This window comes from Stigmatopora argus, chromosome 21 (genome assembly GCF_051989625.1).
Source record: "Stigmatopora argus isolate UIUO_Sarg chromosome 21, RoL_Sarg_1.0, whole genome shotgun sequence".
Classification (NCBI taxonomy): domain Eukaryota; kingdom Metazoa; phylum Chordata; class Actinopteri; order Syngnathiformes; family Syngnathidae; genus Stigmatopora; species Stigmatopora argus.
Window position 1 is genome coordinate 10,218,356 of NC_135407.1, and position 17,241 is coordinate 10,235,596.

The 17,241-nt window shown below is 40.9% G+C and overlaps 1 protein-coding gene across 3 annotated transcripts in view; it reads right to left on the minus strand.

Annotated features, from left to right (window-relative positions):
* LOC144066887 (gonadotropin-releasing hormone II receptor-like) overlaps nucleotides 1-17,241 on the minus strand; it is a 252,259-nt gene that overhangs the window by 84,121 nt on the left and 150,897 nt on the right. Inside the window, exons 1-2 of one of the 3 annotated variants that reach the window (XM_077590295.1) lie at nucleotides 13,818-13,967; nucleotides 13,616-13,746 (exon numbers count right to left, since the gene is read on the minus strand). The exons of 1 other annotated variant lie outside the window; for it this stretch is intronic. The gene's annotated coding sequence lies outside the window, so the exon portion shown is untranslated. Of the gene's footprint in view, nucleotides 1-13,615; nucleotides 13,968-17,241 lie in introns of those variants that run through there. One more of the 3 variants, XM_077590294.1, reaches the window with a different exon arrangement.

Consider the following 17,241-nt stretch of genomic DNA (forward strand, 5'->3'; position numbering starts at 1 on the left):
GTGCATATCGTTGAAGTATTCCTCTTGTATTGCCGAGCAAGCCCCCTGACACATACACTTGTTACGATGGGCGTGGCCGGTCCGGCGGGCGTCCACGCCGGCCGGTGACGAGGTATCGAGGTGGGCGGTCGGACAGGCGTCTGCGCCGGCCTGAGACGAGGCTTAGGAGGGGCCTATCCGGCGGGTGTCCACGTCGGCCCTTGTAGAGGAGTGGGAGTAGCCGGTCCGGCGGGCCTCCCTGCTGGTCCTTAAGGTGCTGGCCAAGCCCCCTGCCCTTAACAGACACCAGAATCTTAGAACGGTCGTCGGGCACCTTACCCTGGCTGCTCGGGGGGCCGCCTGCCCCCTCGGCCGGGAGGGCTGGATCGTTCTGTTACGATCTCGCTGCGTCGTCGCGACGCGATCGGGAATAGATTAGGACCCATCCGCGGGAAAACGGGAGTTGACTCAGGCAGTTGGCTTCAAACGACATCCTTTAATAAATCAACAGGGATCTATAAATCAACAATGGCTTGGAAAGCAAAACGGCATCATGCTGCGCGCACGCATAAACAGAAGAACGATCCGGCAATGGTCCTCATTGCTCCTTAAATAACAAAACAGGAAGCAATCAGCAGATTGACTGCAGCTGCTCTCTGACGGCATGTCAGGAGGGACAAACAGGCCGCTCCTGACACCACTCATATTTTACAATTATTTCGCGCTTAATATTGATTGTCATCGTTCACCTTTTCTTTGCACAACTCTTCATTCCACCTGTTTGCTTTGGATCCATTGTTGTTCACTTTGTATTATGCATTGACTACCGGGGAAAAACACGTAAAAATGCAACGCTCCGCCCAGTGCTCGTAGATATCTGTATACACGAAACAGATCCGGCAAAAAAGACATTGCGCTAAAATCATAAACAGCCTCTCATGCCTTGGCCACCTGGCTTTCTCATATCTCAAAATTTGGCTCATATCTCAAGGTAAATATTTGCTCAAAATTTTACTCTTATCTGAAATTGCTCGTATGTTGGGGCACTCGTATGTCGAGGTACCACTGTACCACAAAAATGGTAAAAGTGCAACCTTGAACAAAGTATGCATGTGGGAATTTTAATTCAAATTTTCTCTGTTTTATCTGTAAAATTGCATGATTTTGAAAATGTGAGTAGTCACGGAGGTTCACTCCTGAGATTGACCCACCTTGCCTGAAAACTATGAAAAAATCTTAATTTACATTTCCACAAAAGTGGGACATGCAACCTTGAACAAAAAGTACGCATGTAGCATTTTTAATTCCAATTTTCTGTAAATTAAGTATGGGAAATTGAATAGTTTTGAGTTTGTGAGTCGTCGGGGACGTTTGCTACTAGGATTGATCCACGTTGCCTGGAAAGTACCACAAAAATGGGACCAGCAACCTTGAACAAACTATGCATATAGCAACCCCCGCAACCCTTTACTACGCATTTTAATTCCAATTTTCTCCTAATTTAATCCGTGAAATTGCATTATTTTATGTATGTTATTAGTCATGGAGGTCTACTAGGATACACCCACCTTGCCTGGAAATTACGAAAAAAAATCTTGATTTTCAGTACCACAAAAATGGGACCTGCAACCTTGAACAAACTATGCATATAGCAACCCCTGCAACCCTTTACTATGCATTTTAATTCCAATTTTCTCCTAATTTAATCCGTGAAATTGCGTTATTTTATGTATGCTATTAGTCATGGAGGTCTACTAGGATTGACCCACCTTGCCTGGAAATTACGAAAAAAAAATCTTGATTTTCAGTACCACAAAAATGGGACCTGCAACCTTGAACAAAGTACGCAAATAGCAACCCTCGCAACCATTTCGAGGATGCGCGATATGGATGATGAAATGGACAAAAAAGGAGGGATTCACATAATATTGTACTTGTGAAGTGAAGTATTTTTTAAGCCTGACACTTTATTTCATTTTTAAATAATGAAAATGCTGGAGTTATATGGTGCATTTTTTTGACTGTTGAGAGTATTTTTAAAGGTTTAAAAGCACTACAAGCACACGAAGTTAGCCGCTGCTTTTCTGTTTTGAATTGAATTACCGTAATGGTTGGATTCAGTGGGGGGCTATTTTGAGCGTCCGCTCATTTGACCACGAAAACGCAAATGTCCGCTGGCTTAACCGCAGTGAAATTCGAAATGGATGTCATTCTCGACACACTCAAGATAAACACAGAAAAAAAATCTTCCAAAAAAAGGTATGTGGCTCATTATCCATTTGTGAATTTTGTAGTATCATTTAACAAGTAGGATTTTTTATTTATTATTATTTATTTTGTTATTTGTTTCTGAATGGAAGATGTAAATGCCAAGAATATCCCTTATTTTACATTATAAATGTCCTCTCACCCATGCCTACTTTGCTTGATCAGTCGCTGGCACATTCATGCCTTTTTCATTTTTATCATTGTGGGAAAGCTGATTCAAGCAGACATGCGTGCAAGACCTGGTGTAGCGCATTGACGTGAGTTTCTTTTCTGTTTCCATCCATTTTATTTTAGACAATCTCTAACCATGTGAATTGTGTGCCATTGGCAGATTTTCACATGGGCGATGCGGACCAACCAATAGGATCCCTCCAGGAATCAGCAAAATGCAACACGTCATCTTTGGAAACCTGCTGGACCTATAAGAATTCCACCACAAGTAAACAATGTGACTTTTCACAAAAAATGAAACCTAAAGACTTTTATGTCAAAGTTTCGAGTGTTTGTTTTTTAAAGAGTTGAAAAATCTTAAAAAATGAGGCTGGTCTTGGTAAATTCTTAAAACATTGGTTTACCTAAGGCAACGTTTTTTTATGCACGTTATAATTTAATAAAATGAGACTCAAATTTTTGATGTTGATCTACGCCATTCACTTTTTAAAACGTATTTATTAACCATCTCTTTTTCAGCATCTTTCTCAAAGAACTGGAGAAATATGAACACATCCCTGAGGAGGTTGGACGCTGCTTTGTCACATGGGTATTTATTGCTTTATCCATAACCACTATCCCGCTGACATTTGACCCATAATGATTCCGTAAAAATTTATCCCGTTTGTAGGCTGTGAAGTTTCATTTGTATGTGGATTATTGCAAGAACCATCCAAGATCCTCTAAACTCAACATGGTGCATTCTCTGAACTATTTTGATGTAAGTTAAATGTCAAACTTGACTTCAGGACACATTTTCATGATCTTACAGTCTTTTCTCTCTGTGTTGAACAGAACATTCAGCAGAAACCTCAACTCCCAAACACGATCAACTCCTACCTTGTTAAGCCTGTGCTGAGAATCTTGAGATATCCGGTCCTGGTAAAGGCATTCCTAAAAATGTTGGAAAGATTTTAGTATTACTGTATTTTCTCGCATATAAGCTGTATTTGTAACAAAAAAATGACTAGATCAAGGGAATGCCTTATATGCGCACAACACTTAGGGTCGCTATACTCTTTTTACCAGTAGATGTTGGCAAATTAACACTTACTATCTGTTGGTTATTTTCTGTTTTGCCATAAGAAAACAACCATTTCGGGATGAATTTCTTTAAAACGTTTTTTATGTATCCATATTTGTTTTTGTGCCTATATTTCCGTATTTACTCGCATATAAGCCGCATTTGTCGGACAAAAAAATGACTGAGTCGAGGGTACAGTTTATATGCGCATAAAAAGACAACATGCATGAAACTGCAAGGTGACAAAGACGAAACACCATGACGCCAGACAATGCGGCCCATATTGTCATTTATTTCAAAATAGAAAAAAGATAAAACGCAAAACAATGTATTTTAACACCTATGAATGAAATTCAATAAGAAAAACTATCTTGCATAAAAAGTGAAAAAACTCACTTGTGCTTGCCACCGCTCGCTCATGGCGTCGCCAGCCCACCGCAGTTATAAACGCGCTCTGACTGGCCAGACAGGAGTAGCTTTAACAGATGTGTTCTTAGCATTTACCATGTCAGCACATCCCAAAAGTATTTAAGGCTGATCGAAGGTCTTGCGGTCGATTGTCCAAATATCAGCCTTGATACCTGTGTAATGTGTATCTCATGCTATTTTTCCACCCAGAGACTTGGTGAACATTATACTCGTACGGACACACTTGCTGGTTGTACTTGCGTTATTTCCTTTTTGAAAGGAAATTATACATTTATGATTATGAAATAAAACAAAATTCAGCTTAGATTTTTTTCTTGTTCAAAAGTGACAATATTGCAGTAATATGAACCATCGAAAAAATCGATGTTTCGACATTATAAGCAATTTTTCTGCCACAACATCTTAAACTTCTGATAAGAAAATTGTAATTTCTGTAATTAAAAAGCATCAGGTTCTCATCAAGATAGACTTATTTCTTTTTTCAAACAAAGTAATTTGATATTTTGCATTTACAAAGACAGGCATATTAAAACTTCCTTATGATATTGACCCTAATAATCTCCTTTAAAAAAAGAGTATCTCAGAAATACCACTTGCAATGATTTTTCTTAAGATTTTCCTTTCAAAGTAACACATTTGTACTCCCTATTAAAACCATGAATATGGAGGTGAAAATTGTGAATCGAGGCGATTTATATGCGAGAAATTTTAAAATTCAACGATTTTAAAGCAATTTTAGGGGCGAATTATATGCGAGAAAACACGGCATTCCGTAAACCACATGAATTGCATTCTTTCCATACTCGTAATATGTGACAATCAGCAAAACCACAAGTTCCAATTGTTTCTGATTAAATAATAATATTAATAAGTTAAATAACTTTACCGTATTATGAAAACAAGATTTTGAACAACATGTCGGCTTCAGTTACACATGCAAACAGGAACTTGGCGAACTGAGATACTGTGGAAGCAATGTCTTAAAGCTCTTTCAATTTATTTAGAACCTCCTGGAATGTCGTGAGAGGAAAAGCGAGCTCCAAGAAGCCCTGGAGGTGATGCTTAATATTTCCAAGACAACCAACGATGCCTGCATCTCCTTGGTGGATGGTAAATGAACACAGGCAAGATGACCACACATTTGGTTTTCGTGGAGGTATCATTTTCTAATATTGCCTACTTGACCCTCCTTCAAGGTTTGACGAGAGCATCAAAGAGGAGCTGCTCCTGGAGGAGTCCTTCAAGGTGTGGAATTCCAAGTCACCCTTCCGAATGGGCAGAAAAAGACACCTCTTTCTCTTGGAGAAGACCTTGGTTTTCTGCAAGGTGGCCAAGGACACCAAGGGAAACTGAAAATACATTTTCAAGAGAAAAGTTAATGTGAGTAGTGCTTTACGCCATTTTACATGTGAAAAAAAATCTGGGAAAATTATAATCATGCCGCCGCCTGAGATATTCGAACTAAATGTGATAGGGCACGTGGAGGGAGACCCCGGCAAGTTTGCACTGTCGATGAGTTGGACGTTGGACAGAATCATTGTTCTCAAGGTTAGATGCTCCTCTCTCTCTTTGAAAGTGCTGTATTTTCACACCTATATGACGCACTTAAAAGTCTAAAATTTTCTCTAAAATGGTTGCTGCGCCCAATCGGTTGGTGTGCCTTCTCTGTGCACTAAATTCAATTTGTGTATGGCCCTGACCGCTTGAGTGACTGGTTTTATTTCTTGCTGGCACGCTACTTATTGCGATCAACCCAGTGGACGTTCACCCTAAAAATAGCCTCCCTGCGCATTCCATGCATTACGGTAAATCCATTCAAAGCATCCCAGGGGAGTGGCGCAATGGTGCAAGTACAGTGAGTGGTACTTCGACATACGAGTGCCCCAACATACCGTATTTTCACGACTATACGGCGCATCGTATTTTTAGCCGCAGTGTCAATGAGTGCTATTTCTGTATTTTACACACACAAAGGATGCACCGTTTTTATAGACGCAGCCAGCCATGGCAAAACATACACCAGCTTAAACATACACGCTACACCCACATGCTAAAAACACGTTTTTAAAAAGGCAACGGTAGCAAAACTGTGTTCGGTTGTACTTTATTTAGCCATTTTACAATGTACTCACGTCATCATCACCCACAATTCCATCAAAGTCCTCATTTTCTGTGTCCGAATTGAACAATTGTCCATCGAAAATGCTGAGTTTTATACGTTCGTCCAGGCGGCCACGATCCATTCGCAAATAGTAGCTAGCGTAACTAGCCCGGCGCTGCCTGCCACCCTTCGTAAAGCTGTGTTGATGCTTCTTCTTTTTCACCTCAGGCGCCTGAGGATTACCCTCAGGAGCGCTAGAGCTGCCACTGGAACACGGATTAGTTCATCCAGGGAGTTGCCCAGGCCGCGATGGTAGCGTTCGGTCATTAAGGCCGGACAGCGGAGCCATAGGTATTCAGACGACTGTTTCCTCGTCGCACAGGCGGCAGCGATCCGAGTCGGATTTCCCCACAAGGTGGAGCCAACGGCGGAGCAGGGGGTGGTGTCCACTGCGGAAACGAATCAGGTCTGTGCGGTCTCCTTTCGATAGGGCAAGTTCTTCCTCTGTGACTTTCGTAGTGTAGGTCTGCAAAAGGCGGGGGTGGGCGGTCTTCATGTTGGATGATGGCGCGTCTTGTGGCTGCGTCCGGGGAGGTATGGGTTTGGTCATCTGACGAGCCAAGTTTAGCTAGGGCATCGGCCAGGTCGTTACCGCATATGTTGCAGTGGCCCGGGATCCACAGTAGCTGTAGTCGCTTAGGCGGAGAGAAAAGGGCGATGTCACCCTGAAGTCTCCGAATGGCGGGGTCTTGCGTGTGGGGGTTTCCCATAGCTTGGACCAGCGATTTGCAGTCACTCTGTGTTGATGCCCGATGTCCAGCGTAGCGTAGCTAGCGTAACTAGCCCGGCGCTGCCTGCCACCCTTCGTAAAGCTGTGTTGATGCCGATGTATACAGGCCACAATCCATTCGCAAATAGTAGCTAGCGTAACTAGCCCGGCGCTGCCTGCCACCCTTCGTAAAGCTGTGTTGATGTCGATGTATACAGGCCACAATCCATTCACAAATAGTAGCTAGCTGGTAGCTAGCGTAACTAGCCCGGCGCTGCCTGCCACCCTTCGTAAAGCTGTGTTGATGTCGATGTATACAGGCCACAATCCATTCACAAATAGTAGCTAGCTGGTAGCTAGCGTAACTAGCCCGGCGCTGCCTGCCACCCTTCGTAAAGCTGTGTTGATGTCGATGTATACAGGCCACAATCCATTCACAAATAGTAGCTAGCTGGTAGCTAGCGTAACTAGCCCGGCGCTGCCTGCCACCCTTCGTAAAGCTGTGTTGATGTCGATGTGTACAGGTCACAATCCATTCGCAAATAGTAGCTAGCTAGTAGCTAGCGTAACTAGCCCGGCGCTGCCTGCCACCCTTCATAAAGCTGTGTTGATGTCGATGAATACAGGCCACAATCCATTCGCAAATAGTAGCTAGCTAGTAGCTAGCGTAACTAGCCCGGCGCTGCCTGCCACCCTTCGTAAAGCTGTGTTGATGTCGATGTATACAGGCAACAATACATTGGGTGTATTGACAAAAGAACTACATATCCCAGCAGTCACTGCACAGTGCTATTTTCCCCGTAGAAAAAGTAGTCGGGCTGCTTGCCGTAGTTGTGAGAACTGTAGAGGATGGTTTACCCTATCGACTGATTTATTTTATTTTATCGTGATAATAATTTTAGTATTGGTCCATATATAAAGCGCACTGGATTATAAGGCGCCCTGTCTATTTTGGAGAACATTTAAGACTTATGTGCGCCTTATAGTTGTGAAAATACGGTACAAGCAATTTGATATAGGAGTAAAATTTCTGGCAAATATTTATCTTGATATACGAGACAAATTTTGATATACGAGCATACAGTGGACGCGAGAGGCTGCTAATAAGAACATCATGGACACGGTCTCTCTGATTTCAACTCCCTCGTGTAATGTCTCTACGAGCACTGGGCGGAATGTTGCATTTTTTCAGTGTTTTTTTCCGTTAGTCAGTGCGCATGGTGTATATACTACTTCTCGTTGGCAAGTGGTCTTGCGTCATTCTATTGTGAGGACATTTGTGTGCATCATTTTCGGAATATTTTGAAGGGAATACAAAAGCAAACAACCCTCGTAGGTTGCATCAGAAAGTCAGGGTGGAGGCGGGGCAAATAGAGCCAACCCGGGAGAAGAAAGGTATCAACATTTAAAACAAAATTAGGATTAAGTTTAGTGTAAGGTTAGATTAAATTTATTTTTGATGGTGTCTGCATCGTAATCCAAGTTCATTTAAATTTGTTTATGTTATGAGCGCATTGCCATGCAAAAAGTCCCCCCCACCCCCCGTCCGTCTCTCTTTTGCCTCCGCGAAATCCGTCTAATTTTAGTACTGTTAAACACATTTTAGTACAATTAAACCACTAGTTATTTGTTACTTTGTTAATAGATGGCGAATTAGAACAAATAATAATGTTTTTCCAATCCAATATCCTGTATTGGGTGTTTTTTCAGAGGGTTGGAACGAATTAATTTGTTTTGAGTTAATTTCTATGGGAAATGTTTATTTGAGTTACGAGTAAATAAATCGACATACGAGGTCAGTCCCGGAACGAATTAAGCTCGTATCTCGAGGTACCACTGTAACTCCTAGTGATTGAAATTCCAGTGAATATGGGATGTTTATTTGGGTTTCAAAAGTGGTCCAAAAGGCCACGTTAACTTTTGCCTGTCTTCCAAATCAATAGGCGTCCACCATTAAGACCAAACTAGACTGGATCGAGTACATCCGAAAGCTGATCCACGAACACACCAACTTCCTGGGGGTAGGACTGAAGAAGCCTCTATATACTATTCCAAAATCATCATGTGGTTTTCTCCCTGGTCACTTGTATTTAGGTAAAATACATTAATAATAAAATATAATGTGTTGTTTGTTGTGTCATTAGGGGTGGAGAAGCAGAGGCATTCTGAAAGTTAATCAACCAACAAAGAACATATGGGGAAATAGAGTCACCTTTAAATTGAATTAAATACATTTTGTATTTTTCATATTGTAGAGTTGTAGCTCTTATTGCTTGTATATACTTGTATGTTGTTAAAGATATGAAGATGATTTGGAATAAAGGGCACATTTAAATTGGATATTTTTGTATCCCCTTTCCCTTATTGCACAGTTCACATGATTGTTCTTATATTTGTATATTGTTTAATATTTTTACAAAATTAAACGTCAGTTATTTTCACAGAATTTTTTGCTTATTCATTTGTTGGTAAATATTGTACCTGTTCAATGATTGTGTAATTGTTAAATATTTCAAAACAATTGTCTGTGGACAAAAAAATTACTAGAATTGATTTTGACCCTATGATTTTTTTTCTAGTGCTTTTGATGCATTTAATAAAAATGCTCCAAAATTATGTAAGGTTTTCCGATCGACATTCATAAAATTGTGGAGGAAGAAAGAGGAAAGACACCCTTTTGGATTTTCATTGAGGACCGCTTGTCGCATTTCCCCAACTGCGTCTTCCCCACATGTTCGCTTTGTCGCAAGAAGTTCTCAAATAACAAAGAGTCATGTGGAGAGACATTTCCAGGTAAGGCATGCTTCATTTGTACCCAGTGTTTGAGGAAGGGTGCTCTTTCTTCCTCCGTGGGTTCAATTCATTTCGGGTAGTGAGAATGTTGGTTATCTCAATGCAGGCTGGAGACGATGAACAGTCGCTTTGAAGGTTTTATTTACAAAATATTCCAGGCACAAGTGGCTGTATCAATCACGATCTGTGTCCAGGCTAGAGATTTATAATCACCCAGTGGCGGTCCGTGCATTTTCTCGTAGCGTGTTCAACAAATCAATCCAACCCTCCAAAACTATTTTATGGCTATAAAACCTCTACTACAGCTACAGCTGCGACACATAAAAAATTATCAATAAATCAATGCACAATAATAAGGTAAAATCCACTTCCTAGCAGCATTTAATGATTAAATACAAATACTGGAGCTTTTCAGACATTAAAACCAGGCCAGGAGGGTGATATTCCCGGGAAAAGAGTGCAATAAACGTCAATGGCGTACGGGCAAACATTGCCCGAAAATGGGGTAAAATCCAGCCAAAAATGGCATTTGTTGATTAAATACAAATACTGGAGCTTTTGAGACAGTACAATCAGGGCAGGGGGTGATTTCCCCGGGAAAAGACAGCGATGGACGTCAATGGCGAAACGGCAAAAATTGCACTAATCTGGGGTAAAATCCACTTCCTAGCAGCATTTGGTGATTAAATACAAATAGTGGAGCTTTTCAGATATCAGAACCGGGTGCCACAATTGAAATATTATTTAGGAATATAGCCATATTTTACTCACCAAAAATCATTTTTTACTGTACACAATATCCATCCTCCTTTCATTCTTCCTTCTTTTATATCGCCATCGAAACTAATGCTGAAAGTCGAGCCTGTCCTGTCATATTTCTGGCATAGTCCGTCTTGAAAATGGCTTTAAATCAACACAACAATATATTTGCTTGTGCAGCTCACTCCAGATACACTTTGGTAGCTCTCTTGTAGTTAGCGCACTGAAAGTGGCGAACACACCCTTTTCCCGGCTGTAACAGGCTTGCTAGCTTCGGAGTTGACCGCCCTTTCTTAATGATGTCCATTTTTTTCTGGAAAAGTCCGTCTGGAAAATAGCTTTGTGAGCAAATCTGCAACCAAATCCATTTGGTCTTTTGGTCGCCGTCTTTTGGTCGCCGGTCTTTTGGTCGCCCCGACCGCGACAACGGGCGACCAAAAGACCGGCGATCAAAAGACCAACGACCAAAAGACCGGCGACCAAACGACCGCACATGCTATTACCTCCTTTTTATATATTCAATTGCCTTTGAATCTTGCTGCCTCGTCAAGTTAGTCATCACCCTATGTTCTTCCCGAGAACCGTAGTTCCCAGCATGCGCGTCTTTTGGTGCCATGTTTGCCAGTCTTCTCTATTCAGGCTCCAGTATTCTGGAACACTTTACCCATCAGTAGAAATATTCAATTATAACCTTCAAATTGGCCCATGCAATCTGGCTTTTAGTTAAACTCATATGTTGCTCTTGTTCACTGCTGCTGGGTTTAAAGAAGAATGGTCCCAAAAAGTAGAAACATCCATTGGGCCAACATACCTTGTTGATGCTGGAGAATGATTTGAGCTGATTGAAAGCCAGGACTAACTCACATAACCAGATATGCAGCATCTCCGAACACATAAAATTTATAAGCTTGAGGCAAATGATACCACAATTTGGTCAGACTCCAAATTTGGAGCATAGAAAGTTGGACAAGCATCGCCTGGTCTCATGAGTCAATTTTTGGATCCAACTGCCTTGTATCAGGCTCGTGGTGGCTGTGTAGTAGTCTGAGGAATATTTTCTTGGCACACTTGGTGCCAATAACATCGTTGGAACACCACAACCTGCCTGAGGATTGTTGCTGACCATGTCATCCCAGATTGTGACTTCCAGCAATATAATTCACCATGACATAAGCCTTGAATCATCTCAGATTGCATGGTTTCTTGCACATGAAAATGCTTTCTATGTACTCCAATGGCAATATTGACTAAGCTATATGAGATATGTTTGTAGTACCTTATTGAATCTATGCCATGGCTGATTCGGGCAATTCTGAAGGCAAAAGGGAGTACAACCAGGTACTAGTTAGGTGTATCTAATAAAGGGACGGGGACTCGAAGAATCAACTACTGTTTAATTGAAACACAAAGTCAATTATCCTTCTGCAGATGGGTTTATGTTCTAAACCAGGGGTGGCCAACTCCAGTCCTCGAGAACCCCTATCCAGTCTGTCCGTCCACCAACACATCTGAATCAAATAATCGAGATCGGTGTGGAGCTTCTGGATAGCTTGCTGATGAGTTGATCATTTGATTCAGGCAGTGGCGGGCCGTCAGGGCCTTCAAGGCCTTCTCTGCTGGCCTAAGAAATACGTATCTGAATCATATTATATTTTGTCCATCAATACTTATTATTCCAAATGATCTGTTAGCTTCCTTTCATTGCTTTCCCCCCTGGTTGCACTGCTTCCAGATGTGTGTTTTCATATTGAAGCATTTAACCAATCACATTTCACCCATTATTTGTTGCCAGATCAGATCTGCCTCAAAGCCTTCACAATCAGTTCTTGGGGGCTCTGCTGCATTAAACTAGACTGTTGCTTTTAACCAATCAGATTTCGAGTTGGCAACCCCACAATGATTTTTCATAGGCGTTAGCATTTTGCTGGCTGGGACATGTCATTGCTTTCACAAACTATGATTGGCTAGTAGGCGGGCCAAAGCAGCCAGAGATCGCAAACTCCACCCACATGGCCGACAGTGGCAAAAACAAATGAATTCTGTTGCAGATTTCTCTCACAAAGCTATTTTCCAGACGGACTTTTCCAGAAAAAAAATGGACATCATTAAGAAAGGGCTGTCAACTCCGAAGCTAGCAAGCCTCTTACAGGCGGGAATATGGTGTGTGCGGCACTTTCAGTGTGCTAACTTAGCTCCACAAGCAAATAGTATATTATTGTTTTGATTTAAAGCCATTTTCAAAACGGACTATGCCAGAAATATGACAGGGCAGGCTCGACTTTCATCATTAGCTTCGATAGCGATAGGAAAGAAGGAAGAAAAAAAGGAGGATGGATATTGTGTAAAAAGGATTTTTGGTGAGTAAAATATGGCCATATTCCTAAATAATATTTCAATTGTGGGCCAAGTTCTGATATCTGAAAAGCTCTAGTGTTTGTATTTAAGCTCCAGTGTTTGTATTTAATCACAAAATGCTGCTAGGAAGTGGATTTTACCCCAGTTTAATTTTTGGCGTTTCACCATTGACGTCCATCGCTAGGAAGTGGATTTTACCGAATTTTAGTGCATTTTTTTGTCATTTCACGTATGGACGTATCGACGTTCATTGCTGTCTTTTTACCGGGGAAATGATACTCCGGGCCCGGTTCTGATGTCTAAAAAGCTCCAGTATTTGTATTTAATCAATAAATGCTGTTTTCGGCTGGATTTTACCCCATTTTCGGGCAATATTTGCCCGTACGCCATTGACGTTCATTGCTGTCATTAATTTATTGATTATTTTTGTGTTGCAGCTGTAGCTGCAGTAGAGGTTTTATAGCCATAAAATAGTTTTTGAGGGTTGGATTGATACGTTGAAGGCGCTATCAGAAAATGCACCGCCCGCCACTGGATTCAGGTGTGCTAGAGGGACAAATGGAAACAGGCTGGATAGGGGCTGTCGAGGACCGGACTTGGCCACCCTTGTTCTAAATCTAGAAATAAAAAAGGTCTTATAGCGCCCTCTTCTGGCGGACTGCAAGATGTCCCAATGCGCCAAAAGAAAGCACACGCAGTTTTCTGCAATGTAGCAAATGTACATGGATACGTCGATGAATCCTTGTAAAAAATAGATGCACGACACCCATGCACTATTTAACAAACGGGAAACTAAAGCCTAGGAACCGAAATGACACATTCTCCTGGTATTACCACTTTTAGGAGGTCTGTAAATTAAATTGTGCTAACTTACGAATCCTCATCTCACAATCGCCAACTACCGTGGTAATAACTGAAATATTCTTACCTGTACAATTATCTTTTGGAAATTTAGTGGTGGTGAGGTGACGTGAACACCTTCGGGAATCCTATTCCAGAAGGGTGCTGTCCAAGGTTCTGAAGCATCACTGTGTCTTTTCTCTATTATGGTCGGCCAATCTGTCAGATGTAAATCTCCTCTTAAATCATTCGTATGTCATTTGTGATGTTATTTTTATTGTCTTTCCCACCACCTTTGTGGTCTTCGTCGTCAAGACCGCCTTCGGGCATGCGTTGTGTCCCTTCTTGCGAATTCATCGTGAAAGAGGAGCCTGGATAGTTTCTGATTGGTTAATTGGGCTACGTGACGTGGGGACTGCTGCAGTCTGGGCAACCAATGTGACACATTAAAAATATCCAATTCCTGTTTCGGGAATATCCAAGTATATTGCTGCTGTTTTTAGGTAGGACAGTAGGAAAGACTGCATCAATAATTCATTCACCCCTTTGATATACAGCGACAGACGGGTGCATACAATGAGTAACTACGGAATACAGCAGTGGTGTTGAACATATGGCCCACAAGCCAACTGGAGCCAGGCGCCCAGTTACAAATGGCCCACATCAATTTATGAAATCATCATTAAATATGGCCCACACACTAAGGTTGAGTTCAGACCACATTCGCTTGCGTTAGTCAGCTTCAACAGTGGATAGAGTCTCTTTGGAACCGCACTTTTCCCGTAGTTTAAGGGTCAAAAGCTGGCTGCGTGTTAAAATCAATGTAGGAAACCATCCATTAAGTGTTTCAGTATTTTTTCCACATACTAATACAATCACTTTAAATATAAAATAATCCATTGTCTTAAATGTGTCATGTACCCAGGATGCAGGGAAGAAAAGATGGCAAAAATTGCTGGTGAAAAAATCTGGCCTTTTAATGACAAAAGCTCTATATCCAAGTGACAAAATAAACAGGGGCAGAAACGCAAACCGACAAAAGGCAAAAACATGAGTTACTGGACAAGACACATAAGGTAAAGGTAGCCATACTTCCACGCCAGACGTCAACAAACACTCTCCTCATATACATATAAAAGCTTAATCAAAGAAACTGAACACAGCTGACTACTAGTGGAGGGGTAAAGACGGGCACACATACACTCACCTCCACACAAAAACCCAACAGAAAGTCACAAAATTGAGCTATTTTGGTTGTGCTGGAATTTTTGAATTTGTTTTTCAAGGTTTGTTTTGATATACAGTAATACCTTACAATAATGAAAACAACAGAGCAGAGATTGGATTTATTCAAACAATTGGGCTTGTTTGGATACATTAATTGATTTTTGAATAGGCATAATTTCCCACGGATTGGATTGGATAACTTTATTAATCCTGTATTCGGGAAATTTCGTTGTCACAGTAGCAAGAGGGTGAGGATGCAGAAATAGGAAAGGCATTTTAGACATAAATAGATAGGTAATAGGTAAGTTAATAAATACATACATGAATAAATATATAAATAAATAAGCGTGTTGCTGAAGTATATATATATATATATATATATATATATATATATATATATATATATATATATATATATATATATATATATATATATATATATATATATATATATATATATATATATATATATATATATATACATACCAGTGGCGGGCGGTGCATTTTCTGGTAGCGCCTTCAACGTATCAATTCAACCCTCAAAAACTATTTTATGGCTATAAAACCTCTACTGCAGCTACAGCTGCGACACATAAAAAATAATCGATAAATTAATGCACAAAAATGGGGTAAAATCCACTTCCTAGCAGCATTTCATGATTAAATACAAATACTGGAGCTTTTCAGACATTAAAACCAGGCCAGGGGGTGATTTTCCCGGGAAAAGACAGCAATGAACGTCAATGGCGTACGGGCAAATATTGCCCGAAAATGGGGTAAAATCCAGCCGAAAACAGCATTTATTGATTAAATACAAATACTGGAGCTTTTTAGACATCAGAACCGGGCCCGGAGTATCATTTCCCCGGTAAAAAGACAGCGATGAACGTCGATACGTCCATACGTGAAATCGACTAAAATTAGGTAAAATCCACTTCCTAGCATCATTTATTGATTGAATACAAATACTGGAGCTTTTGAGACATTACAACCAGGCCAGGGGGGTGATTTTTCCCGGGAAAAGACAGCGATGGACATCAATGGTGAAACGCCAAAAATTAAACTGGGGTAAAATCCACTTCCTAGCAGCATTTTGTGATTAAATACAAACACTGGAGCTTAAATACAAACACTGGAGCTTTTCAGATATCAGAACTTGGCCCACAATTGAAATATTATTTAGGAATAAAGCCATATTTTACTCACCAAAAATCCTTTTTACACAATATCCATCCTCCTTTCTTTCTTCCTTCTTTCCTATCGCCATCGAAGCTAATGATGAAAGTCAAGCCTGTCCTGTCATATTTCTGGCATAGTCCATTTTGAAAATAGCATTAAATCAACACAACAATATACTATTTGCTTGTGGAGCTAAGTTAGCGCGCTGAAAGTGCCCCACACACCATTTTCCCGGCTGTAACAGGCTTGCTAGCTTCGGAGTTGACCGCCCTTTCTTAATGATGTCCATTTTTTCTGGAAAAGTCCGTCTGGAAAATAGCTTTGTGAGCAAACAGAATCCATTTGCTTTTGCTTCTGTCGGCCATAGTGGGTGGAGTTTGCGATCTCGGCTGCCTCGGGTACTGCTTTGGCCCGCCTATCATAGTTATCATAGCTAAATCATAGTTTGTGAAAGCAATGACATGTCCCAGCCAGCAAAATGCTAACGCCTATGAAAAATCATTGTGGGGTTGCCAACTCGAAATCTGATTGGTTAACAGCAACAGTCTAGTTTAATGCAGCAGAGCCCGCAAGAACTGATTGTAAAGGCTTTGAGGCAGATCTGATCTGGCAACAAATAATGGCTGAAATGTGATTGGTTAAATGCTTCAATATGAAAACACACATCTGGAAGCAGTGCAACCAGGGGGGAAAGCAATGAAAGGAAGCTAACAGACCATTTGGAATAATAAGTATTGATGGACAAAATATAATATGATTCAGATATTTCTTAGGCCAGCAGAGAAGGCCTTGAAGGCCCTGACGGCCCGCCACTGCAACGTAGAAAGAATGAATGTCTGACCCAGAGGGCTTCGATGCATAAACACTGTAATTGGGTTATCCAATCCAATCCAAAAAGAACTAGCAGAAAGAAACTAAGCTAATAGTACAAAGAAAGTTCTGTGAAAGCACCAAAAGTCGTATTACTTTCACTGTATTTTGAACAATTTGAAATGACAGTGAATCATTAATGAGCAAGAAAAATATATGCAGTACCTTGTAATTTAATGCAGTTTTATCAAAATATTTAGTCCACAAACTTCAACACAAGTTTCGGCCTGTATAAACAACAGTATGCTAGATGTAGTCGAATTTGTGGTAGGGCTAGCATTGGCAGGCTAGCGTGTGGCTCAAATCTTTCCAACTTGAATTTCAACTGAAAAGCAACAGACTATAACAGCAGTTTGTGTATCTTTCAACACGTTTTTTTTTTCAGGACAAACGATTCATCAGGGCGGCCCAGCGCTTTGTTTTGTTGCGCACTAAAAT